Source organism: Mus caroli, unplaced genomic scaffold (genome assembly GCF_978045245.1).
Source record: "Mus caroli unplaced genomic scaffold, Mus_caroli_1 scaffold_14, whole genome shotgun sequence".
NCBI classification, from domain to species: domain Eukaryota; kingdom Metazoa; phylum Chordata; class Mammalia; order Rodentia; family Muridae; genus Mus; species Mus caroli.
The window spans coordinates 1,654,445-1,680,923 of record NW_028227269.1 but is presented as its reverse complement, the minus strand read 5'-3'; the positions used below and the strand labels follow the sequence as shown (position 1 = coordinate 1,680,923).

The window sequence follows — 26,479 nt, the reverse complement described above, 5'->3', positions numbered from 1 at the left end:
AGCGACGGGCGGGCAGTGACGGCCCGCCCGCCTAGCCGCGGGACACCTACTCCTCACCGTGGCGAGCGTGACACAGCGTGGCGCTCCTCCTCGCCCCCGGAACCGTGGAAGGCGTGGGCCGAAGTGCTTCTCCTCCCGCCAGGTCCGGAAGCTCCGCGGCTGACAGCCCTTCCAGGAGCTGCCAAGACCCCCCACCTGGCTCCTCCTCTTCGAGGTGACTTGCGGGAGACTGGGTGGGACATTTCCTGCCACACTGGACCCTAAGGTTTTGGAAAGGGCCAAGAGATGTCCAGGACATCCCTGTTGGACCACACATGGAGCTTGCTGTCTCTCACTCTGGAACCTTCTTATTCACTGAAGGTCTCTTCGTTAACATGTGAGCAAGCCTTTCCTGAGAATGGGGAAGTTAGAGGTGCAAAGGAGTTCCCTCCACCTTTGCTGCAGATCCTTCTCAAGGACCCCCCTTAAAGAATGTTACCACACCCAAGAGTTAGCTGTCCATTCACCATCACACGCACACACACAGAGAGAGAGAGAGAGAGAGAGAGAGAGAGAGAGAGAGAGAGAGAGAAAGAGAGAGCCTGAGAAAAAGCATCCCTCTGTTCACACACAAGAGCAAACTCATGACAGACAGGAAGTTCGTCCTGGACTTTTACTTTTCTACTTGCAAAAGCTAAACATCCTTACCCATCTAATAGGAGAAACTCATACTTAGAACTTATTTCTATTCTGTGGTCTCCTCACTCAAATCACCATTCTTTATCTGCTGTTTGACAGAGGCAACAGCACCCCCTGGACAAAAAAAAAAAAAAAAAAAAAAAAAAAAAAAAGCTTTCTTAAGGTTGGGATGAGGAAATGATGGTCCCCAATGGGCAAAATGGGAGTCTAAGATTCAATGGAAGGAACTGTACTGAGATGCAAAACTCATAACCTAAACTGGTGCATGCCTGTAATCCCTGCACACAAGAGAAAGAGTCAAATCAGTCTGACTGGTGAGAAGGATTGTGAATTTGAGGTCAGTCTAGGCTATATAAAAATTGTTTTTTTTAAAATCCCATAAATAAATGGATGTTTTCAAACATTAGTATCCCTATGATTTCAATTGAAATGTGAGAGATATGTGTAGATCAGATGACCTCAGGCTTCACTGACCCCTGTTGGGGCTGATGCAGATAGAAAGTCTGACTTGAAAGAGATTGCTGAGATGCTCAGGCCCAACTGAACTGGACAACCAACTCTTAGGAGGAATTTAGCAAACATTGATGGTGATAAACAGGCTTTTCTTGCTCTCGCAGTGTTTTCTTAACTCTTCGATTAGCCCTTGCTTGCATGTTGGTGTTCTGGACCTGGTAACATTCCCCTTGTCTTCTTTCTGTTGAAGTTGCTAGATCCTTGAGAGGAGGGAGTTGGGGTGCAGGTGCATCTAAAGGCCTCCCTTGAAGAAACTACAAAGCTATCAGAAATTGGAGTTCTGTATGTCTGCCTGCAGTATCCCAAACACTAAGTCAACAACTTGGGATTTTTTTTTGTTTGGTTTTGGGTTTTTTTTGGGGGGGGGGGAGGATGGTTTCTGTATAGCCTTGGCTGTCTTAGAACTCTCTTTGTAGACCAGACTGGCCTCAAAGTCACAGAGATCTGCCTGCCTTTGTCTCCCAAGTGCTGATAATTCAGGTTTCTATTCAGAACTTTAGATCAATCTATCCTGTCACAATGTAGAGTATGAGGACCTCCTCTAGCCTAGCTTCCCTTGTACATGCATATGTGACTCTGGAATAAATCTGGACTTAGTGGATATAAGTAATGAGGGAAGAAAAGAAATGAAGGATTCTCAGATCCTGGGCAGGCCTTGCTAACAGTAGTTCTTTCTGTTCAGCAAGCTAAATGGAATTTTGGAGGCTGGCAAACACAGAAGCAACCCAAGAAATGTTCTTGCTGCCTTTAGATCTTTCTTCCCTTACTTATGCAAAAACAGTCCTTTTTTGTTGTTTTTGTTTTTTGTTTTTGTTTGTTCTTAGGCTTGCAGAACCCTTCTTCTCTCCTTGTGTCTTCTCTAACCAGATACCAGGGCACTCAGTGTCCACCAAAACCTTCAGCACTGAAATAGTCAGTCATTTCTCTCCACCCAGAATTCTCGCCCTCCTCAGTCGTTAGGAATTTGTGATTCAGGTAGGTGATGGAGCAACCGTCCCAGGTCATTCCTCCATTCATGGGCTGGCCTGTGAATTCCCTCAGAATTTCCCAGATCTGACTGTCATTTGTTCACCTCTAGCATGGACTGTAGATGAATAACAAGCCCTACCTAATTCAGAGACGTTCTGTCGATTCCCTAAGAGATTAGTAATTGGTGTAGAGTGAAAAGCTTAGGGAGCAAGGAAGTAAACTATGCATATCATATTTCTCCCTTTCTGCCAAATCTAGGATAGGGTCTTAGGCTATTACTATAAACCAAGGTTTTACTATGGGGATCCCTAACCACAAGCTTTTGTCCTTTCATGCTCCTTCCAGCCATATAGATCCCATTCTTCATCCAAAAACATACCCAGCCTGTCTTCAAAAGAAGACTATGATGGTAAGGACAGGCTAGAATAGACGGAAGGAAAATATCCAGATTTCAACCATACTGTAAGGTAAATATTATATAGGAAACTGTGTGAACCTGGGGCTTGACTTTTACATAAGACCTTTACCACTAATAGACTGCCTATGGCAACGCTATGTGTAACCTTAGTTTTAAATAAATAATTTATAAGGAAATTAAGAGGCTATGGCCAACAGAAGCCATACTGATTTGTCCAGATATTTGTTACTTCTGGTGTTCTTCATTCTTTCCTAAGGACCAGAGTTTCCATTTATAATTCCCTTTAAATAACTTTCTTTAGTGTTTAAAGCTATAGTGCAGGTCTATTTGCTACAAATTTTTATATTTTATATGAAAACTTAGATGTTACTTGGCTTTCATATTTGCATGTAGATCCATGGATGTAAAAGAATGGGTTGAAATAAATGAAGTGGCTCAGTGGATAAAAGCACCCACTGCCACTCCTTATGACTTGAGTTTGCTTTCTGGGTCTCGAGGATGGAAGGAGAAAATGAACCTACAAGTTTTTCTCTAACTTCCACCTCTAAAGCCATGTGCCCTGTGTAATAACAGTACACGCTAAATCAAATGTAAATGCTAAGCTGCCACTCTCCTCCTTCTCACATGAGTCTTTAACTGTTTGGTATCCTCATTAAATATGTCCCAACAGTGGAACTGTGCTCCACTGCAGAGCACCAAAGCCCTGCTCTGCTACCCCCACCCCCCCATGCCCAGGACATCTGAGGACATGAGTACTGGGAAAATGGACCTGTTTAAAGTCGCTTTGGGGTTTTTTGTTTGCTTGTTTGTTTTGTTTTGTTTTGTTTTGTTTTGTTTTGTTTTTGTCTTTCTTTGGTAGGAGCTTGCTCATGTCCCCTGTTAGCTAGGGCATCTATTTTAGTGGCTTATAAGAAAAAAATGGAACCTAGGCATTTCTCCTATATTGTCTCTCTTCCGAGAAATGGATAAAAGGTGAAGTTTTCCCTTTCTACTGACAATAGTGATTAAGGCTTGAAGATTTAAAGTCAAATCAATCTAGGAAACCAGGTTGAGGTTGACCTATTATAACAGGGTTATACACGTGATGAAAAGTAGGTCAGGATAATGAGTGATTCAAGGCCCACGAAGAGGTCTAGGCCTTCCCTGAGATGTCTTTGTCATGTCACTAATTGGATTGTTTGTTTTTACAAAATTAAAAGTTACTAAGAACCTCAGATGTTCCCAGTTCATAGCCACAATCAACAGGACAAGCTGATCTTCAGGTTAGCTTCTCTACTCGACTTGCAGACCCTTTTTAGAGTATAGAGTAGAGTAGAAACAAGTGAAAACAGGAATGACTTAGAGAAGGGGGTGGGAGGGGGAATCTCCAACTGTAGCATCGGCAGACTGTTACCACGTTCAGGCTGCTGGTGTTGTGGCTGCTGGTGTTGTATATGTATAACTTGAGATGCTGGCTTAAATCCGGATGGTACTGGAAAGGCAGTGCCAGGCAAGCTGGGGAGGGAAGCCAGCCCAGACTTGGTTCTGTGCCAGCACTGCAGGGTGGAACCAAAGGCCCGAAAGCTCTGACCAGGGTGTGCTCATTCATGACTGACGCATCAGGGCCTTCCAGTCTGGCAGGTGTAGCTCAGAGAATGGGAATCCAGTGTGTATTCAAGAGTCAGACACAGTTCCAGGCTGGCATGTATCCCCAGCTGTCTGCTTAGGTCACTGTTACTGTCTACAGATAGACTAGATGCCAGATGACTTCTTATAATAACCCAACTAATAATATAGCCCTTTGCACTGGGTAGGACTTTTATTTTCTACCGCTTTAGTTTTTTCATTTTTGTGGTGCTGCAGATGGAACCCAGGATCTTATACTAACTGTGTTCCATTACAGTTTCCTGAGTTTCTGTTTGTGATCATCTAACCTGGATTGCCTTGTAAAAAGGAGAGGTCAAAACCAGGCTGTACCTTATATTTGAGGATTTTCTCATGCCTAGTTTAGATTTTCTTTTGCCCCTTTACCTAAAAAACAAAAACAACAAAAAACAAAAAAACCATAAGCCTTGCTGTTCTGCATTCAGAGAGCAGCAAGGTTTTACTTTAAGCATGCAGTGGAGTAAATCCTTTGGCATTGCTAGACCCAGAGTGGCCAAACAAACTTTTCTTTCTAATGTTAGCACTTTTTAAAAATAAGACAGTGCCTTGAAATGAATCTTAAGAATGATAACTGCTGGACCCAAGGTACATTCCTGTAATCCCAACTGCTTGGGAAGTTTAAGGTTTGTTTGGGCTACACAGTGGGTTCAAGGCCAGCCTGAGTAATGCAGCAAGACTGTGTCTTAGGTTTCCATTGCTGAGGGAGCCACCACGGCCAAGGCAACTCCTATAAAGGACAACAGTTCATTGGATCTGGCTTGCAGGTTCAGAGGCTCAGTACATTATCACCATGGCAAAAGCATGGCGGCCTCCAGGCAGGCATGGTGCTGGAGATGCTGAGTTCATCTTCATCTGAAGACAAACAGGAGAAGACTGGCTTCCAGGGAGTTAGGAAAAGGGTCTCAAAGCTGCCAAAAGTGACACACTTCCTTCAACAAGGCCGCACCTCCCAATAGTGCCACTCCCTGGGCCAAGCATATTTAAAACACCACAGACTGTTTCAGAAGGAAATGCAGGCAAAGAGGAAGAAGTGGGGAGAGAAGAAAGAAAAGCAGGCTATTTTTTAGCCCAAAACTTAGGATACCCAAGATATAAGATACAATTTGCTAAACGCATGAAACTCAAGAAGAATGAAGACCAAAATGTGGACACTGTGCCCCTTCTTAGAATTGGGAACAAAACACCCATAGAAGGAGTTACAGAGACAAAGTTTGGAGCTGTGATGAAAGGATGGACCATTTAGAGACTGCCGTATCCAGGGATCCATCCCATAATCAGCTTCTAAACGCGGACACCATTGCATACACTAGCAAGATTTTGCTGAAAGGACCCAAATATAGCTGTCTCTTGTGAGACTATGCAGGGGCCTAGCAAACACAGGAGTGGATGCTCACAGTCAGCTATTGGATGTATCACAGGGCTCCCAATGGAGAAGCTAGAGAAAGTACCCAAGGAGCTAAAGGGATCTGCAACCCTATTGTTGGAACAACATGATGTACTAACCAGAACCCCGGAGCTCTTGTCTCTAGCTGCATATGTATCGAAAGATGACCTAGTTGGCCATCAATGGAAAGAGAGGCCCATTGGACTTGCAAACTTTATATGCCCCAATATAGGGGAATGCCAGGGCCAAAAGAATGGGAATGGGTGGGTAGGGAAGTGGGGGGGGGGCGCTATGGGGGACTTTTGGGATAGCATTGGAAATGTAATTGAGGAAAATATGTAATAAAAAAAAAAGAAAGAAAAGCAGGAGAAGAAGAGAGGAGAAAAGAAGTCAGAGGAGGAGAGAGAAGAAGGGTGACACATGTCTGTGTTATTACTAGCTCTTTAATGATTGAGATAAGAAGTTCCCACGTTTGGGGCTAGTCTTGGATACACTGCAAAACACTATCAGGAAGGAAGGAGAGGAAGCGAGGGAAATAGAACAAAACCAGGAGCTGTGGTGAATAGGCACAAAGTAGTCCCAGCATAACACTGTAGCAGGGGGAACCACGGGTAAACGTGAGGATGCATTTTGATATTTAAGAAAAAAGAGATAGGCCTGTAGAGTTGCCCTTTCTTGATTTAATAAAAACAAAATCGAAGATATGAAATTACATTGCAAAGTAGAATCAACAATGTGATTCTAACCATGCCTGGGTGGGAGGGGCTGGGTCAGGACTTTTCTGCTCAGGGGACTGGTAATGACCATGATGTGGATATTTGGTAATTGTGTTAGTTAGGGTTTTACTGCTGTGAGCTGACACCATGACCAAGGCAAGTCTTATAAGGAAACATTTAATTGGGGCTGGCTTACAGGTTCACAGGTTCAGTCCAGTATCATCAAGGCAGGAATGTGGAAGCATCCAGGCAGTCCTGCTGCAGACAAAGCTGAGAGTTCTATATTTTCATCTGAAGGCTGCTAGTGGAAGACTGACTTCCGGGCAGCTAGGGCGAGGGTCTTAAAGCCTACACCCACAGTGACACATACTCCAACAAGATCACACCATACCTCCTAATAGTGCCATCACCTCCTAATAGTTTCCTGGGCAAACCATCACAGTACAATTTCTTCCTTTTGTGTTGAATGCTTCCAATTGGGCCCTTTTTAGTCCTTACAGCTTAGAACTGCCTAATTCAGTAGACCCATAGAGGAAATCAAAAAAGAGCAGAAATGGGCTACTTGCAAATTGATTCAACCTCAAAACCATTCTTTAATGGGTAAACTTTTTGTTATTCTCGTAAATGGAAAACTTGAATGTCAGAGAAACTCCAGCATTTGAGCAACCCATACATCTATAAGTACTATAATCATAGTCTGTCATGATTTTGTTTTTAGATTTTTTAATTTCAGGGGAACATTTATTTATATTTTACACTTAGCTTCAATAAAAGCACTTTCTTCTGCTTTTTTCCATTTTTTCTTAAAACACATAACTAGATTGTTTTTAGCCATAGTGTGTGTTCTATATCCTTAAAAACTGTATATTATCTTACTATCTTCTAAATGGAGCTTCCTAATTCACCCAATGAGTCTTTTGTTAGTAGCTGGTTCTAACTTTTTTATTATAAATAACAAGCATTTCATTTCTAAATATGCACATATAGATTATGAACATTTAACTATAAAATGTCCCATAAAAGCACTTTTTTTTTTTAATGGCTTGAACTTGTAAGAAGTGGAAGCTGGGCGTGGTTGGTCCACCCAGTAATCCCAGAACTTTGGGAGGAATTACTATAGAGACAAGAGAATCAAGAGTTCAGAATTGGCCGGGCGTGGTGGCGCACACCTCTAATCCCAGCACTCGGGAGGCAGAGGCAGGCGGATTTCTGAGTTCGAGGCCAGCCTGGTCTACAAAGTGAGTTCCAGGACAGCCAGGGCTACACAGAGAAACCCTGTCTCGAAAAACCAAAAAAAAAAAAAAAAAAAAAAGAGTTCAGAATTTTTCATGACCACATAGTGAGTTTGAGGCTAGTCATAAGTTTATGAGATCTTCTCTCAAAAACAAACAGAAATTGCTAAATAGAAACAATTTGAAAAGAAGAGGAAAATGGTGGAAGAAAGTTAGGTCACTGATACCCTCAGAGGGGTCATGGGAGTCTTCTCCTGTCTTCCCTTTCCTTCCCAGTCACCACAAGGTGAGTAGATTTCCTTTCTCACATAGCCTTCTGCTGCCATTAGACCCAGTGACTATAAGCTGGAACCTATACAACTCGGAGCTGAAGGAAACCTTTCCATGTGTATGAAGCTGATATAATAAAATCCGTTACTTTGTATCTTATCTAAAAAATGAATAGTGCAAACACATAAGTGGATGCTCACAGTCAGCTATTGGATGGATCACAGGGCCCCCAATGGAGGAGCTAGAGAAAGTACCCAAGGAGCTAAAGGGATCTGCAACCCTATAGGTGGAACAACATTATGAACTAACCAGTACCCTGGAGCTCTTGTCTCTAGCTGCATATGTATCAAAAGTAGGCCTAGTCGGCCATCACTGGAAAGAGAGGCCCATTGGACTTGCAAACTTTATATGCCCCAGTACAGGGGAACGCCAGGGCCAAAAAGGGGGAGTGGGGGGTAGGGGAGTGGGGGGGTGGGTATGGGGGACTTTTGTGATAGCATTGGAAATGTAAACGAGGAAAATACCTAATAAAAAATTAACAAAAAAAATTTTAAAAGATAAAAAAAATAAAAAATGAATAGTGAATAAATAGAACTTGCCTCTTTACAAGCTTATTATTTCTACTATCACAGAGGAGGAAAAATGATTAATTTCCTTGTTTTGGTGCCTATTTTTAGAATTAATTCTCAAAACCTTAATCATTGAATGAAAATAATTATTGGTAGTTTCTATTAATCTACTATAGCAGTATTAGAATATATTACTTCCACTGTGCCCTCCTCAGTTATATTTTATATACATTTAAACTTTTATTAATTATAATTATTTTAATTTTTAAATTTTTCTTCTATCCACAGATGGGCAGCATTTTTATTACTTTTGTTAAATAACAAAATTACATTTTGGTAATAATTCAATGAGCTATTCACATACTCTCTTATCTGTGATCTGAATGTTGTATTCCTTCAAAATGTGTGTGCTGAGACCCTAAGCCCCTAAACCATAGTCTTAGGAGGTGAAGTTTCTGAGATGATTAAAGTAATCTAAGTGCAAATGAGATTAGTGCCTCTATAAGGAGAGCCCAGGGAGAGCCCTTGTGCCTTTCCCATGTATATGTAGCGACTCAGCTGGACCGTAGTACCTGGGTACCGCACAGTGGTCCTCGCTTGTTGTATGGCAAGCTTGTTAGGTGATGAAGAGCCTAATCTGTTCTTTTGTTGTTGTTGTTGTTGTTTTTGGTTTTTCGAGAGAGGGTTTCTCTGTGTAGCTCTGGCTGTCCTGGAACTCACTTTGTAGACCAGGCTGGCCTCGAACTCAGAAATCCGCCTGCCTCTGCCTCCCGAGTGCTGGGATTAAAGGCGTGCGCCACCACGCCCGGCTCCTAATCTGTTCTTCCAAAGGCCTGGGGTTCTTTGTATAATACACTTAATGAAAGGTTGTTCTATGCTTTATTTGTTTATGGATTGATTGATTGATTGATTGATTGATTGATTGATTTTGGGGGGAGGGTGGTCCACGGAGGCCAGAAAAGAGCTTTCAAAAACCTAAGAGCTGGAGTTGCATGCAATTGTAAGCCACGTGACATAGGTGCTGGGAACTGAGCTCCAGGCCCTTGGAAGAACAGATTAGACTCTTACTCACTGAACAAGCTCTCCAGCCTGCAGAAGGGTGTTTTAAAAACCATCATGTGGTGTTTGTGTATTGTTTCTCAATAATCAACTTACGAGAAACAAGGATTGATTTTCTTTTGAAATCCATTTGCTTATCTAAAATAATTTAGTTAGTAATAGGCTTTTATGTTCTGGCAATAGGTTCAATGAAGAGTCTATGGCAATAATCAACAATAATTATGACTCCATTAGCTGTTCAGTAAATGTACTGAACACTGGAAAAATAAGCATTGTGACAGAAAATAATTTTATCTGCAATTCAGCAAGGTTAATAATTCACTGGAGGCCCTAAGGAAGTTTCAACAATTTTCTTCTCTAATCCAAATAACCAGGTGTTTTTGTTACTAGTTTGGTGTTTTGTTGTTAGGTATTTGTTTTTAACAAGTTCTGTTTCTATAAATACTAATAACATTATTCTGAGCCTGGGATTATAGGTACGTACCATAAGGCTCAGCTCTGTTGTTATTAAAACATATTAATTGTAAAATTTAATAAGATAAACTATGATTTTTCCATAAATGACTACAGCAGTCATTGACCATATCCAGCCCCCATCTGCCCTCCCCCTCTCCTCTCCCCTGCACCCTTTGTAGGCCCTGGAAATGTTATACTTTCAGGTTACCTTAAATATTTTTAAGTATTTTTAAAAGTATTTTAAGTATTATTATTAATGTGCTTGTGTGTGTGTGTGTGTGTGCGTGTATGCATGCTCATGTTTATTTAGGGGACAAGTTTAGAGAGGGGGTTCCTTTTTGCATTGTGGGTTCTGGGTCATCAGACTTGGACAGCAAGAGCTTTTACCCACTGGGGTATTTTGTAGGCCCAACTTTAATTTTACTTTAAAGTTTCCACAAATGATAATGTGTGATCCATGTCACTATGTAATTAGTTTATTTTGCTTAACATTATATCCTCCAGATCCATCTATCCATTTTGCTGCAAATGACAATCTCTCTTCTTTATGGATGATAATTCTCCATTGTATGCATATACTGCTCTTTTTTCTATTTTCCTTTTTTTGTTTTTTTTTTTTGTTTTTTTTTTTTTTTGGTCTACTCATCTGTTGATGTGTTTAGAGGTTGAGACTGCATCTTAGGTGTTGTGAATAGAACAGTACTACAATATACTTGGATACACAGAATTTGTATGCTGACTTCATTTCCTTGTACCCGGAGTGGGACAGCTGTTTCCTGTGGCATTCTCTTGACGTCAGTGTTCTCTCCGAGGACAGGAGCAGTGGAATTGTTAGAAGATTTAAACAGGAACACAAAATTCTACCTTCATACCAACAAGCTCTGCTGAGACTTGTGACTGCTTAGGGATTTACAGAAAGGTCCATGAACTTTGTGCCTTTCAAGTTGAGCCTTGTTTTTAATTTGATGTACTGTGTAATCTAAATTGATTTGGTTTTATAGGGTAAGCCTTGGGGCAGAGATCAGGTTTTAACATGTACTTAAACAGCTTCTACTGTACTTTCAATTCTTGGAAAATAATAATTAATGGTTAGGCATTGGGTGTTTGGCACAAAACCCTGACTCTAAGTATAATTAACTTTAAGAGCTATTTTGGTGTCTGTTGAAAGTGAGATGTGAAATGCTTTATGGCTTCATAGAAGGAGTCAGAAATGTATCTCATAGCTAGGCGTGGTGGCGCACACCTTTAATCCCAGCACTCAGGAGGCAGAGGCAGGTGGATTTCTGAGTTCGAGGCCAGCCTGGTCTACAAAGTAAGTTCCAGGACAGCCAGGTCTACACAGAGAAACCCTGTCTTGGAAAAAAAAAAAAAAGAAAGAAAAAAGAAAAAGAAAAAAAGAAATGTATCCTGTGCTTGAGACATGTTAAAATATGTAATGCATAAGTAATGAACATGAATTCTGTGTGGTTGTAATGGAAGAGCAGTAGAAATTCTAGAACTAACCTCACAAAAGTCAAATTTAAAGTTTAGAGTTTATAAACACTTAAAGCACCCATGTTTGTAGTTTTTTAAAAAAAACAAATCAAAAAACAAAATCTTGGGCTGGAGAGATGGCTCAGCAGTTAAGAGCACTGACTACTTTTTCAGAGGTCCTGAGTTCAAATCCCAGCAACCACATGGTGGCTCACAATCATCTGTAATGAGATCTGACACCCTCTTCTGGAGTGTATGAAGACAGCTACAGTGTGCTTACATATAATAATAAATAAATCTTTAAAAACAAAACAAAACAAAATCTTGAAATACATTAGGTCTTAAAATTAACATCAGTAAATCCAGTAAGTTCTGTAAATTGTTTGTTTTATAACTTCACATCAAGACTCTTTCAACAGCAGTTCTTTTAAATGCTCAAGTGTGGAATAACTTCCAAACAACTTCATATATATGTGCCTGTGCAGGCATGTATGTACACATGCAAATACACTTGCACTGAGGCACACCTTGCTTCGCTGCTGTGGTAGGGACATCTTTAGTTCCTTTGTTTGTCTCTTAGATAATCTGTACCACATTCTTCAGGACTGTAGAACGTTGGGGAAAGTGTGGACTTGGGCTCTAAGTAGCAACGCTTTGGGCAGGAAAGGTAGCAGCGGCAAAAGCAGAGCAGGCACCTCCAGAGACGGCTGCACACAGCATCTTCTGCCCTGTAGGCTGGGCTCAGTGCTGAAACTGAGCATGCGTGTATGGCTCACGTGTGATGCTGACTAAGTAAGTGAGGAGTTGCAGGAGGTCTTGTGTGGCATTCCTAACTTCTTCATCTCTGTCCTAGATTTAATTATTTACCCACACCAAGTTAAAATGCCTTTTGCTAATTTTTGAAAATTGCATTGCATGTATAAACATGTGAGTGCATGAATAAGATGCCCTGTGAGAGTGGAAGATGTCTCTGGCTTTTTCTAAGACCTCATGTAGGCCACTATGATCTCACTGTAGAGTAACGGCTGTGCTTGAACTCTTTATTTGAGTCAGGATCTCACTATTTGATTATGTCCTAGACCTAATTGTATAGACCAGGGTGGCCTTGAACCCACAGAGCTCTTCCTGCTTTTATCTCTCAACTGCTAAAATTAAAGATGTGCATCATTACAACCAGCTTTTTAAAAATAGAAAAGTAAGAAAATAAGATAATCTTTAAACTACCCAAATACAAAATTACAGAATAATAATTGGCAAGAAAATATTTTGAAGAAATGCAACAGCTTCAGACCAGAGTAAACTGATGTAAATATTTAGGGTATAATATAAAGCAAATAGAAGTATATTGGTTTGAGTGCTTTTTCTTTTTTTCTCCTATTCTAAAATGATTTTTTAATTTTATCATATTCCTTAAAATTTATAAAATATTGTAACAATAAAAATGAGCATTATAAAAGTTGTTTGATATAAAACAACAATCAATTGAGCAGACTTATGTAGATGCTTGTATACAGCAATAATGAAAATACATATGTTTTTCTCAGTATAAATTTTAAATAACTCCAAATATATTAACTGTATGATATTTTAAAATAATATATCACTATTATTTTTTAATTATTTATTTATTATATGTAAGTAAACTGTAGCTGTCATCAGACACTCTAGAAGAGGGCGTCAGGTCTCCTTATGGATGGTTGTGAGCCACCATGTGGTTGCTGGGATTTGAACTCAGGACCTTCGGAAGAGCAGTCAGTGTTCTTAACTGCCAAGCCAGATATCTCATCAGCACTATTAGTTTTTTAAATGAACATAGATAGAGTCTTTTTGTTTGTTTGTTTGTTTGTTTTGTGTCTAGTAGAGCTTAAAATCTTGGTTCTTACTGTGGTATAAACCCAAAATAAGAACAATTTTTGGACATTGGAGTTCATTGTAACAAGGCTGTACTTCACTGTTCCTCGCATCACCAAAGGGTTTTACCTTCATAGTAACTAAGCTAAGAGTTGACAGTTCTGCTGCACCAAGGAATGAATTGTAAGCATGATTTTTGGATACAGATTTCCTGCTATGGTCAAAGCTCTTTGACTTGAGTGATTGTCTTCATTCACAGCCCACAGGGAACAGGTTACATTCATTTAAGAAATGGTGTGTGTGTGTTAAGATAGTCTATCCATGAAGTCATTCATCAACTATTTCAATGAAGAATGATTCTTCTTGGGGGGTGGCACAGACATTCGGTGAGGCTAAAATTCTGATTCAGTGACTGTGATGATTTTGAAAAGCATTCATCTCAGAATAACAGTAACTTATAAAGTCTTCTTCAAAATTGATGCAATAATTATAAATATCAAGCAAAGCATTCTGTCTTACTTTGTTATTCTCTTACAAGCCACCTCCCAAGTTAATTGTCAATGTTTCTTTTGGCTGCATAAATAATTTTGAAATATGTAAGCTGTTCTGAAAACCATAGTATAATGTGAAAACATCAAATAAACAATCCTACTAATAGAATAGCTGAGATAGGAAAAGCATGGTTTCAAGACCATTATGTTGTAAGCAAGACACTGTCACAAACAAACAAGCAGAAAGTGTATATGGATTGTACAATATTGGACCTATTTCTCCAATTACCAAATTAGAGAGACCACTGGATAACAGCCAACAAATTTCTAATTCCTAATATTTTTGATTTTCAATCAATTGGGATATGTTGGTGTCTTAGTCAGGGTTTCTATTCCTGCACAAACATCATGACCAAGAAGCAAGTTGGGGAGGAAAGGGTTTATTCGGCTTACACTTCCATACTGCTGTTCATCACCAAAGGAAGTCAGGACTGGAACTCAAGCAGGTCAGAAAGCAGGAGCCAGTGCAGAGGCCATGGAGGGATGTTCTTTACTGGCTTGCTTCCCCTGGCTTGCTCAGCCTACTCTCTTATAGAACCCAAGACTACCAGCCCAGAGATGGTCCCACCCACAAGGGGCCTTTCCCCCTTGATCACTAATTGAGAAAATGCCTTACAGTTGGATCTCATGGAGGCATTTCCTCAACTGAAGCTCCTTTCTCTGTGATAACTCCAGCTGTGTCAAGTTGACACAAAAATAGCCAGTACAGTTGGTAACATTAATTTTCATATCAAGAGATATTAAGGAAAAGTGATTGTTACTTTCTGTTACTTTTTTTAAGAGGTGGAATTATGTTTGTGTGGGTTTGTTGAAAGATTACTTTCTTGCTTCTTCTAGGGTTTAGTTTCACTCCTTGTGTTGGTGTTTTTCATTGATTATCCATTGTAGGGCTGGATTTGTGGAAAGATATTGTGTAAATTTGGTTTTGCCATGGAATATCTTGTTTTCTCCATTTATGGTAATTGAGAGTTTTGCTGGGTATAGTAGCCTGGGCTGGCATTTGTGTTCTCTTAGGGTCTGTATGACATCTTCCCAGGAACTTCTTGCTTTCATAGTCTCTGGTGAAAAGTCTGGTGCTATTCTGATAGGCCTGCCTTTATATGTTACTTGACCTTTTTCCCTTAGTGCTTTTAAAATTCTTTCTTTGTTTAGTGCATTTGGTGTTTTGATTATTATGTGTCAGGAGGAATTTCTTTTCTGTTCCAGTCTATTTGGAGTTCTGTAGGCTTCTTGTATGTTCATGGGCATCTCTTTCTTTAAGTTAGGGTCTTCTTCTATAATTTTGTTGAAGATATTTACTCTCTTCTATACCTGTTATCCTTAGATTTGGTCTTTTCATTGTGTCCTAGATTTCCTGGATGTTTTGGGTTAGGAGCTTTTTGATTGTTGCCTTTTCTTTTCTCTTCTTCTTCTTCTTCTTCTTCTTCTTCTTCTTCTTCTTCTTCTTCTTCTTCTTCTCCTTCTCCTTCTCCTTCTCCTTCTCCTTCTCCTTCTCCTTCTCCTTCTCCTTCTCCTTCTCCTCCTTCTCCTCCTCCTCCTCCTCCTCCCCCTCCCCCCTCCTCCTCCTTCTTCTTTTTGATTTTTGCATTTTTCTTTGACTGTTGTTTTCTATGGTATCTTCTGCACCTGAAAGTCTCTCTTCTATCTCTTGTATTCTGTTGGTGATGCTTGCATCTATGACTCCTGGTCTCTTTCCTAGGTTTTCTAACTCCAGGGTTGTCTCCCTTTGTGATTTCTTTATTGTTTCTAGTTCCATTTTTAGATCCTGGATGGTTTTGTTCAATTCCTTCACCTGTTTGTTTGTGTTTTCCTGTAATTCTTTAAGGGATTTTTGTGTTTCCTCTTTAAGGGCTTCTAGCTGTTTACCTGTGTTCTGTATTTCTTTAAGGGAGTTATTTATGTCCTTCTTAAAGTCCTCTATCATCATCATCATCATGAGAAGTGATTTTAGATCTGAATCTTGCTTTTCTAGTGTGATGGTGTGTCCAAGATTGCTATGGTGGGAGAATTGGGTTCTGATGATGCCAAGTAACCTTGGTTTCTGTCGCTTATATTCTTACATTTGCCTCCCATCATCTGATTATCTCTAGTGCTACCTGCCCTGCCTATAGCTGACTGGAGCCTGCCCTTCCTGTGATCCTGGTTGTGTCAGAACTCCTCAGAAACAAGCTGTCTCTGGGATCCTGTGATTCTGGGATCCTGTGATCCTGAGATCCTGGGTGTGTCTGAGCTCCTGGGAGTCAAGCTGCCTCTGGGACCCTGAGATCTGGTGTGACCAAGCTCCTAGAATCCCAGAATCCCAGGATCCTGGGTGTGTTAGTGTGCCTGGGAGTAGAGCTTTCTCTGAGTATTGTGGGACTCCTTGCGGAGTTTGTGCCCAAGGTCTGCTCAGGGCACCGGCTCAGACAGACCAGAAGGAACTGGGTCTGACTGGTTCCAGTTACTCCCGTTGTTGGGACAGATGATGTGTCCTCCTCACCTTTTATCCTATGATCGGGTGCTTTTTCTAAAAGCATGATCTCAAACAGTTCAGCACTGTGTTTGTGGGGTTATGAAATGTATATTTGGTCTTTTCCTTTCCCTTACATATAGTTTCTAAAACCTTTTGGGATCTCTAAGCTAAAAGTAGTATGCCTTTAATCCCTTAGGAAGCAGAAGCAGACAGATTTCTGAGTTTGAAGTTAGCCTTTAGTCCCCCCACCCTCACTTTTGAGACACAGTCTCACCATGTAGTTCTGGCTGACCTGGAACTCACTATGTAGACCAGGCTGGCTTCAAACTCAAACTCAGAGATCTGCCTGCCTCTGCCTCTCAAATACGGGAATTAAAGGCAGTGATGTACACCTCCCAGCATTAGGGAGGCAGAGGTAGGTAGATCTCTGAGTTTGAGGTCAAGGTGGTCAACAGAGCTAGTTCCAGGACAGCTAGGAAAGAAACCCTCTCTCAGTCGGGCGTGGTGGCGCACGCCTTTAATCCCAGCACTCGGGAGGCAGAGGCAGGCAGATTTCTGAGTTCCAGGCCAGCTTGGTCTACAGAGTGATTTCCAGGACAGCCAGGGCTACACTGAGAAACCCTGTCTCGAAAAACTAAAAAATAAAAAAAAAACAAAACAAAACAAAAAAAAACCCTCTCTCAAAAGAACAAAGAAACAAACAAATAAATAAAATGGGTAATTATAAAGAAGTGTTTGTGAACACTAGAGACTGAAACTGAGTCCTCTGCAAAGCAGCAGTGCTTTTAGTCACTAAGTCCATCTCTCCAGCCCCATAAATTGGTTCTTTATGTAGGTCACCTTACAGGAAGAAAATGCAGATGGAGCACGAGGCACTAGGCTGCCCTAAGATGACTGGTGACTCTTGAGTCTCCAGTTTGTTCATCAACCTCTGTGAGTTTGGTTAATCAAGTGGGCTGATGAGTGGGGTTTCAAAGACAAGAAGGCTATAGGAAGGAATGTGTCTTTTACTCTACTAGAGGCAGACTGTATCTAGTTCCTCTCCATCCCTGGTTTGCAGCCCAGGGCCTAGGCTAGCCCCAGTAGTGGTTGTTTTATCTACACTAAATATCTTTACCATTAAAGTCCATTCTATAATTGTAACCTCATTTTGTAATTAATAAAAAAAACCCCACATAATCCAAGATTGTTCAGCTTTTAAAAATGCACCCACATTAACCTATTTTTTTATATGCTAATTTAGGGTACACTAAGGGTATAGCCCAGTGGTAGAGTACTGGTTTAGCAGTGAAAAAGCTTGGGCTCAATCCCAGAAACTGGAAAATATGTTTGAAATCATACATACATACATATATAACCAAAATAATATATACACACATGTGTGTATACATACATATATGTGTGTGTGTGTATATAATATTTCAGTAATTTTAGTATATATGTGTAAATACACACATACACACACACATATATATACATATACATATATATATATATATATATATATATATATATATATATATATATTCTTACAAAAATGGAGTTTTACCATAATGCAGTCTCGTGCCTGGCCTTCTTTTTCTTGTTTTTAGTGGTAGAGGAGGGGTTTAGCCCTGACTGGCTTAGACTTGGTTCTGTAGCCCCAGAATGACCTGATGCTCAGCCTCCTGGGTGCTAGGATCACCGACATGCGCTGCCTTGCTTGGTCACCGACATGTGCTGCCGTGCTTGGCCTGTAGCCAACCTTGTAAAAACGTAACATAAGGGCTGGAAAGATAGCAGATGTTAAGAGCACTGACTTCTCTTGTTTCTCTAAGGAGCCCTGATTAATCCAGATTTTTGGTATCAGGAGTGGTTCTATAGCAACAGGAGTATACGGATGGACTTTTAAGTGTCTGAAACACGCTTTCCAATTGACTGCACCTACAGTTACTGAAGCCCTTCCTAGAAACTTAGAGAGCACTAAAAACCCACATATGAACTATTTCACAAAGCTACGGAGACAAATGCATTTGGTTACCCTGACTCACCTATTGTGAAGCAAGAAGTTTAGTTCTCTATACATAAAACTTTTGAGAATTTTCAGGAAAAGAATGATGCTGGTCGGTTGTGCCTAGCATCTCTGGATAAATTAACAACGGCAAATAATTAGACATCTGATAAAATTAGCCAACTTCTAGCATCTCAGGATGAATGACTAAAGAGAATAATGGACTCAGTAATAAAACTGAGAGGTCCCAGATGCATAAGGACAGTCTAAAGGTGTGTGAGTAATCTCTGGAAGATGCTTCTCTCTGGCAGCCACAGAGCTCAAACGACAGAAAACCAAACCGAGGCCTGCACTGGAAGATGGGCTGAATTATAGCAAAAATTCAAGGCCCACTCAGGGTGATGACAGTTAAACTCAGAGAATTATTAAAGAATGGGATCTTGTAACACGGGATAAGATATATGGGAAGATCATCAGATTCTCAAAGATTTATCTCATCTGAGGAAGAACTCTATGCACGCACACACACACACACACACACAGAGAGAGAGAGAGAGAGAGAGAGAGAGAGAGAGAGAGAGAGAGAGAGAGAGAGAGAGAGAGAGGAGAGAGCGAGCCTGGAGTATTACCTTTTTTACTTTTGCCTGAGGAAGCCAATCCTCCATTGTCTGCTAAGCCAACAGTGACTTTCTCTGAAGAAGATGCCTGGCAGGGCACTACTGATGTCCATGTCTAGGGCCCACCAATGGTTGGTGGTATACATCCCTCTAAATGTATATATAACCAGACTTAAGGCAAACAGGTGCCTAGAGGGAGGTAGACAGTATAGTCCATGAGGAGATGCACTACACCATTTAATGAATTGTCTAATTCATTCAAGCAGAAGTCTGGGAAGTATGTGTAGAAATGGATTTTAGAGGTATGGAGTAATGGTGAAAGGAAGATGAAACTAGATCAGTCTGAGTTTATTGATATGTGCCCAGTAAGTAGAGTTCAGTATAGAAGCTCTTACAGTTTTTTTTAAGTTGTTAAAAGTTTGTTTGAAAGGGTTGCCTAAAACATTTTTCAAAGATGGCCTACTAAAAAGAAGTTGGAAGTGCCTGATATCCTTTGCTTGGTGTTGATGAAGGGATTCTAAGGCTGAAGGAAGTTTCAATGGTAGAGTGGGTACCTTGTGTAAAACCTAAACCTCCACAATGGGAAGGCCTCCACAGCCTTCACTAATTTTACAAGATGCAAAATGGCGAGAGGGGCACCAGCACATCTGAAGAGCTTCATTGTCTTTGCCTTGTGCTTATGCCAGACCTTAGGGTTAGAGATGCTGCTGCTCAGTTGGATGAATTAAATGCAAAGGGTAGCAGGGGCCAGGAGGCAGCGCTGAATCACCAAAGTCAGGTAACGTATTACAGTGGCAGCACAGGCAGTGTGGTTTTAATGGTGGCATGACTCACAGACCTTTGGTACTGGCTAATTAGTCATGATGGTTCCAGGCTTGAAATAGAAGTATGAAATCTTTATTTTAAAAAGTGACTTTGGAAGTTCTTTTGATAAGTTCAATGCATATCACTGGGGAATGGGCTATAAAACATTGCTATGATTTCATTTTAAGTTTAAAGTGTTTCTTTGTAACATGATAGGAAAGGTTTTGAAGGTTCACCTTTAGACCTCATTTAAATTTCTGATTCTACCTTTCCAGCACTTTTGTCTTAGACAAGTTATTTCACCTTTTTGAGACTTTCTCATTCTTAAAGGAGCCCTTCAGTCCTTGGGTAACAGGCCTGTTCTACCCGTACACCGAAAGGGAATGTACCCACAGGGCAGTCTTGTAGGTATTTCAGGTTTAATTTGTTTGTGACCCATTCTAGGGAGTCTTGCTAAATTTGGGCATGTAATTAAATTTATTTCATAGGTCTATAATAATAAACCAAAGAGTCAGTTTTTAAACACATACTTTCTAAATCAGAATATATGTGGATGTCCATGTTTATTTTACATTTTACAGCTAGCTCCAAATTTATAATGATTTAATGTGGGGGTTTTCTGCTTTGATTATTTTTTGTATGTATTGGTGCTTGTATAAAATTAATATATGTTTATTTCACACAGAAACCCAGTATAAATCCAACACATATGTAGGTAATGAAATAAAGAAGCTATTCTTCTATGTATTAAATAAATAAATAAATAAATAAATGGTATAATAGCCATAAACATTCAACAGAAACTGTACTTCAAGTTTTCTCAGGCTAGATATGTGCAGTGTGGTACCACCTCACAATCCTGGGTATCAGAAGGGAGCCAGCCACACAAGGACAAGCAGCCATTATTCTAGAGTGTGCTGTGTTTCTAAACTACGATGTTTGGAAGCTTAATCATGTTAAATACATTTTTGACATGACATAGCCCCATTGTAAATTCAGGAATGCTTGTATCATCTAGGTTGTCATCTATGAAAGAAAGTTTGCATCCTGGAACCCTGAATATTTATTTCAACTTTAAGCAGGATTTCAATACTAAGGTCTGTATAGAGAAGTCCTTTGCCCTCAGGGATACACTTTCATTATATTCTGAGGAAAAACAGTCAATAGAACCAAAGGGAAAGAACACTTTCTCCTTCAGCCCTAGCAGGACTGTGTCCCTCACCAAATTTTAGTTAGACCCCTTTGCCCCTTTTCTAAAGTGGGTCTTGACCGTTGTTAGGCCTGACCACCCCAGGTTAGCAGGAATCTTACTAAGTCAGTTTTATCTGATTCAATTCTTTATCTTCCAGCCTTGTGTTTAAGGCCTTACCTTCCTTCAGTAAAAGTCCTATCAAATCCCTTTAGTAAAATAGCAACCAAAATCTCAGAATGGTGGTACACACCAGAGGCTGACAGACGCAGAGCACTGTGAGCGTGAGGCCACCCTGCTCACCTAGTGAGCTACAGGACAGCCAGGGCTAATTAGAGATAGATAGACCCCTGTTTCTAACGCACCTCCCCCACCCCACAAAATAACTCCCTGTCTTTTCTTAGTGATTCTTCAACTTCTCTATCCCTTCCTTCTCAGAGGCTGCCCATACGTACCTGTCCTTACTGTGCTCAAAGTTAAGGTGGATTACTTCACCCACTGCAAGACAACTTCATGGTAGTCCTTCAGAATATAATTTACCTAGTTTTAAAACAAGTGACAGATTTTTTTTTTCTTTAAGAATCCTTAACAAATCCAATCCAGGTAACCACAGAAGACAGCTGGAAAGGACATTACACAGCTAAGCAAATGCGTTTTACTGCTTAGCGCCTTCCATTCTTAGCTCTGCCCTTAGCAATAAAACCTTCTGTGTGTCCTTGACCTGAACAGGGCACCTCCCTATCTGTCCCCACCCACACTGCAGAGCAGGAGTGTTTGTGTAAGCCAATCCTTGTACTCCCCCTACAGGTCAGAACGAACAGAACCAACTGTGTTTGCCTCCTTGTTGCTGTTTTGCAGAAAAACAAAACAAAACAAAAAACCGGCGTTTCCTTTTTTTTTTTTTTTTTTTTTTTTGTCTTCAGGAAGCTTCTCAGAGGATTAGAACCGTCTTTGAGCCGCTGTTTTCTCAGTCCTTGCTTACATGGGCAGTCAAGACTGTTTTGAACCATCCTTTGCTGTTATACCCAGGGAGACTCCAGTGAGCTCCAACAGAATATTCTGTCAAGTAAAAAGAAAACCAAAAAACCAAACCAAACCAAACCAAAAAACCAAGTGGTTCTCCAAGTGTGTCCAGTGTACCACCTGCAGAAAATACCCTGCTGTGTTTGTTTGAATTGAAGATTTCTGCCCAACAACCTTGGGAGTGATACAATTCTTACACATATTAAGGTATGAGAACTACTTGAAGACATTATTCCAAACCATACCTCATTTAAAACTATGCAGGGCAATGCTGTAATCAAACCTAACAGACAGGATTTTATCCACAATAAGCCCAGTACACCTGCCAGTCTTTCTCCCTGACCATAAACCTAACACCCTTCTCTGTCCAACCTAGATCCATGGATATGGTTTTAATATCTGCCTCCCTTATCTGCCTTATTTTATCCTATCTATATATTACTCTCAAATTGGTTGATTGAGTAATGTCAGTCTCTTACTGAGTCTGGGAAACCAATGAAAATCGTTCCTTAAGAAAAAAAGAAAGGTTTATGCAGAGCATAGCGGGGCACGCCTTTGATCCCAGTGCTCAGGAGGCGGACAAATGCAGACCTCAGAGTTCAAGACAAGCTTGGTTTACAGAGAAGTTCTAGGACAGACAGTACTACACAGAGAAACCCTGTTTCAGACAAAAGCAAAACAAACAAACAAATTATTATTATTATTATTATTATTATTATTATTATTATTATTATTTTACATGTATGAGTGTTTTGCCTGCATGTATGTCTGTGTACCACATGTAAGCAGTGCCCACAGAGGTGTTTTGGTTTTTTTCGAGACAGGGTTTCTCTGTGTAGTCCTGGCTGTCCTGGAACTCACTTTGTAGACCAGGCTGGCCTCGAACTCAGAAATCTGCCTGCCTCTGCCTCCCAAGTGCTGGGATTAAAGGTGTGAGGCACCATGCCTCGCCCAGCTACTACTCTTAACTGTTGAGCCATTTTTCTCACCCTAATACTCCCTTCTTTAAAAGTATGTAAAATTAAACCAACTGTACACAAACACCACCACATAAATATCTACGTATAATTTCTCTTTGGAATTATGTTTAAACTGCCCATTCAAAGAGCTCATTCCCAAACCTTTGGTAGATTTTGACTGGCATGAGAGATTTGTATTTTACCAAACATTTCAGCTTGGTGATTCTGATCCAGGCGACCAGAAGATTTTGCTGGTCTTTGTGCTGTTTAAGGTAGGGTCCCAGGTAGCCCAGGTTGGCTTTGGGTCCCAGGGATGAGCTGGAATTCTGATCCTCCCACTTCTGCTTCTGCTGCAATTACAAGGCTGTGTCACCATGTCCAGGCTCAGGGGGTGAGTATGGAACCCAGGGCTTGGTACGCATCAGGCAAATGCTCTACCAAGTAAGTGCCATTCCAAATCTCCTTGATGGCATCTTAATAAATGCTGTCCTATATGCCAGACTTTTCCAACCAGAATAATGCGTATAGAATGCTGTACAACCAAGCCCACACAGAACTTACAAATTGTAAGTCTTAGATGTTAATCTGAAGAAAGACAATGGAGTAAGGCCTGTATATAAGTGGCACAGTGGTCATAATTTCACACTTTTTTCTTGCTGCTGTTTTTTAAAATTTATTCTTCTTTTCTATATTATATCCTGACCACAATTTCCCCTCCCTCCCCTCCTCCCAACACCCCCTACTACCTCTCACCTCCTCTTATCACCTCCCAAGTCTCCCATAGATCCATTCCTTTTCCCTTCAGAAAAGAGCAGACCTCCCAGGGATATCAACCAAACATGGCATGACAAGTTACATAAGACTATTGTACGAGCACATACCCTCATATAACGGCTAGATGAGGCAATTTAGTAGGAGGAAAAGAGTTCCTAAAGCAGGCAAAGGAGTCAGAAATAGCCCCACTCTTGCTGTTAGTTGTCCCACAAGAACATTAAGCTATGCAACCGTAACATATGCAGAGGACCTAGGTAAGATCTGTATAGATTTCCTGATTGCCAATTCAATTTCTGTGAGCCTCTATGAGCCCTGGTTAATTGATTATGTGGGCTGTGTCCTGGTGGTGTCCTTGACCCCTCTGGCTCCTACAATTCTTCTTCCCTCTCTTCTGAGGGATTACTGAGCTCTGCCAAATGTTTGGCGATGGCTCTTTACATCTGCTCCGATCAGTTGCTGGATGAAGCCTCTCTGGTGATGATTATACTAGGCTCTGGTCTACCAGTATTGTAAAATACCATTAGGAATCATTTCATTGACAGTTCATTCTATTCTGTTCTATCCTATTCTATCCTATTCTATCCTATTCTATCCTATTCTATCCTATTCTATCCTATTCTATCCTATCCTATCCTATCCTATCCTATCCTATCCTATCCTATCCTATCTTGCCAGTCATGTTTGGTTCTACTCTAGGTCTCTGGTCTCTCCAGACTCTGGTTCCTACTTCTTCCAGACAGTGTCTGACATGGGCTCCCTTTCATGGTGAGGGTCTCAAGTTGGACTAGTCATTAGTTGGCCACTCCCACAAGTTCTACGACACCTTTACCTCCCATCTTGAAGGAAGGACAAATTGTAGGTTCAAGGTTTTGTGGCTGAGTTGGTGTGATGGTTTTTATATGTTTGGCCCAGGGAGTGGGACTATTAGAAGGTGTGGCCCTGTTGGAGTAGGTGTGTCACTGTGAGCATGGTCTTAAGACTCTCATCCTAGCTGCTTGGAAGTCAGTCTTCTATTAGCAGGCTTCAGATGAAGATGTAGAACTCTCAGCCCAACCTGCATGATGCCTGCCTATATGCTGCCATGCTCCCACCCTGATGACAATGGACTGAACCTCTGAACCTGTAAGCCAGACCCAATTAAATGTTGCCCTTTATAAGACATGCCATGGTCATGGTGTCTGCTCACAGCAGTAAAACCCTAAGATAGTTGGTATACAACCCCTCCATTGGAAGCCTTGCCTGGTTACAGAAGATAGCCGGTTCAGGCCCTATCCTCATTACTAGGAATCTTTGCTAGGTTCACTGTCTTAGATACCAGGACGTTTCCATTGAACTAGGTTTAGACCTCAACCTCAAAATGCTCCCCAGTTCTAGTAATCTCTCCCTCCATTCCCCTCAAATACCTGATCGTTCCTGTTCCCAAGTACACCCACAAAATTTATTTACCCTTCCCATGGAGATCCCTCTCTTGAGCCCTCCTTGTTACTTAGCCTCTCTGTGTCTGTAAATTGTAGCATGATTATCTTTTATGGTTAAGATCTGTTTATAAGTGGGTATATTTCTGGGTCTGGTTTGCCTCGCCCACGATGATTGTTTTCTAGATCCATATATTTGCCTGCAACTTTCATGATGTCATTTTTTAAACAGCTGAGTAATACTCCATTATGTGAATATACCACATTTTCTTTATCCATTCTTCAGTTGTTTACAGTTTCTGGCTATTATAAATAAAGCTGTTATAAACATAGTTGAGCAACTGTCCTTGTGGTAGGACAGAGTGTCCTTTGGATATATGCTCAGAGTAGTACAGCAGGATCTTGAGGTAGATTGATTTCCAATTTTCTGAGAAATTGCCTTATTGATTTCAAACCAAACCAGCTCAGTCAGTCAACAGGTTCTCCAGGGCAAGAGCGAGGATTAAAAAGAAAGAAGGTGATTAGACAACATTGTAGCATGAGCCCAGCCAGTTCTGAGGCTGAGATGAGTTTAATTTTTTTCTAGTCCACTTTTATATGATTCTGGGTACATACAAAGAATGGTCAGTCCTTAAGACAGAGACAAAGTAGTCAAGGAACAAACAAGGCAAAAATCAAGGCAATAAAGGAAGTCCCGTGGTCACTGTGTTTGGAGGTTTATCAGGGTGGTCCAGATACAAGGAATACAATACATTCCTCAGCTGTATTTGTCTTGCACCTATTTCATTGTCCCAGCCCAATATCAAGTCCCTGCCAAATTCCTAACAGCAGCCCCAAAAGGTACCCACACCCCCCCTTTTTTTTTTATTTTATAAACAAGACTGTGCCTGTCTTAGGTCATCTGACAAGAATGCCTTCCTTACACATTGTGAGATATGCATTATCAAAAACAATGCACTTCTGTCTTAGATTGGTAAGGCTCTGTGCATCTCTGACTGCCAGCCTGTTAAATTAATAACTCTGTCTGGGGGTCCATTTTTAGTTTGAAGCCATGTATTTTGGCCACTAACATATTGATGTTGTTAAAGGCAAGTTTTATTACAAAGGGCAGGAATAAAAGCATTCCCAGGACAGGAAGGGCTAACATGATCAAGCTATATGAGCCATTCTTGAAACTTTACCAAGATAAAAATACTGACCACAAGCCATGAATAATTTTATCAGCAGTATCCTCAGCATCAAAGCTCCATGGAGCAGCATTCCTTAAATTCATAATCTCGTTACACAAAGTTAAAACATCCAGAGAGGTGTTAGAATTATGCCAAACACCCTGCAAGTATCTGAATTTTCTCCTAATTATAGTGACTGTCTCTGTAAATTTAGAAGTGACACAGATCCATTGGTATTTAGCATGACACTCGAGATGGCTTCTTACTCCTAAGCTTTGAACCTCCTCTCCAGCAATTTGAATAA

At 40.7% G+C, this 26,479-nt stretch overlaps 1 protein-coding gene and 1 long non-coding RNA gene across 2 annotated transcripts in view; one reads left to right on the top strand and one right to left on the bottom strand.

Annotated features, from left to right (window-relative positions):
- Itsn2 (intersectin 2) overlaps window positions 1–139 on the bottom strand; it is a 122,570-nt gene extending 122,431 nt beyond the window's left edge. The window contains exon 1 of the mRNA XM_085830183.1: window positions 58–139. The gene's annotated coding sequence lies outside the window, so the exon portion shown is untranslated. The remainder of the gene's footprint in view (window positions 1–57) is intronic.
- LOC147001090 (uncharacterized) lies at window positions 98–22,569 on the top strand. The gene is made up of 3 exons (XR_015045159.1): window positions 98–214; window positions 2,506–2,627; window positions 21,759–22,569. It is a non-coding gene; the product is annotated as an uncharacterized LOC147001090 (long non-coding RNA).
- Window positions 22,570–26,479: the final 3,910 nt, after the last annotated feature.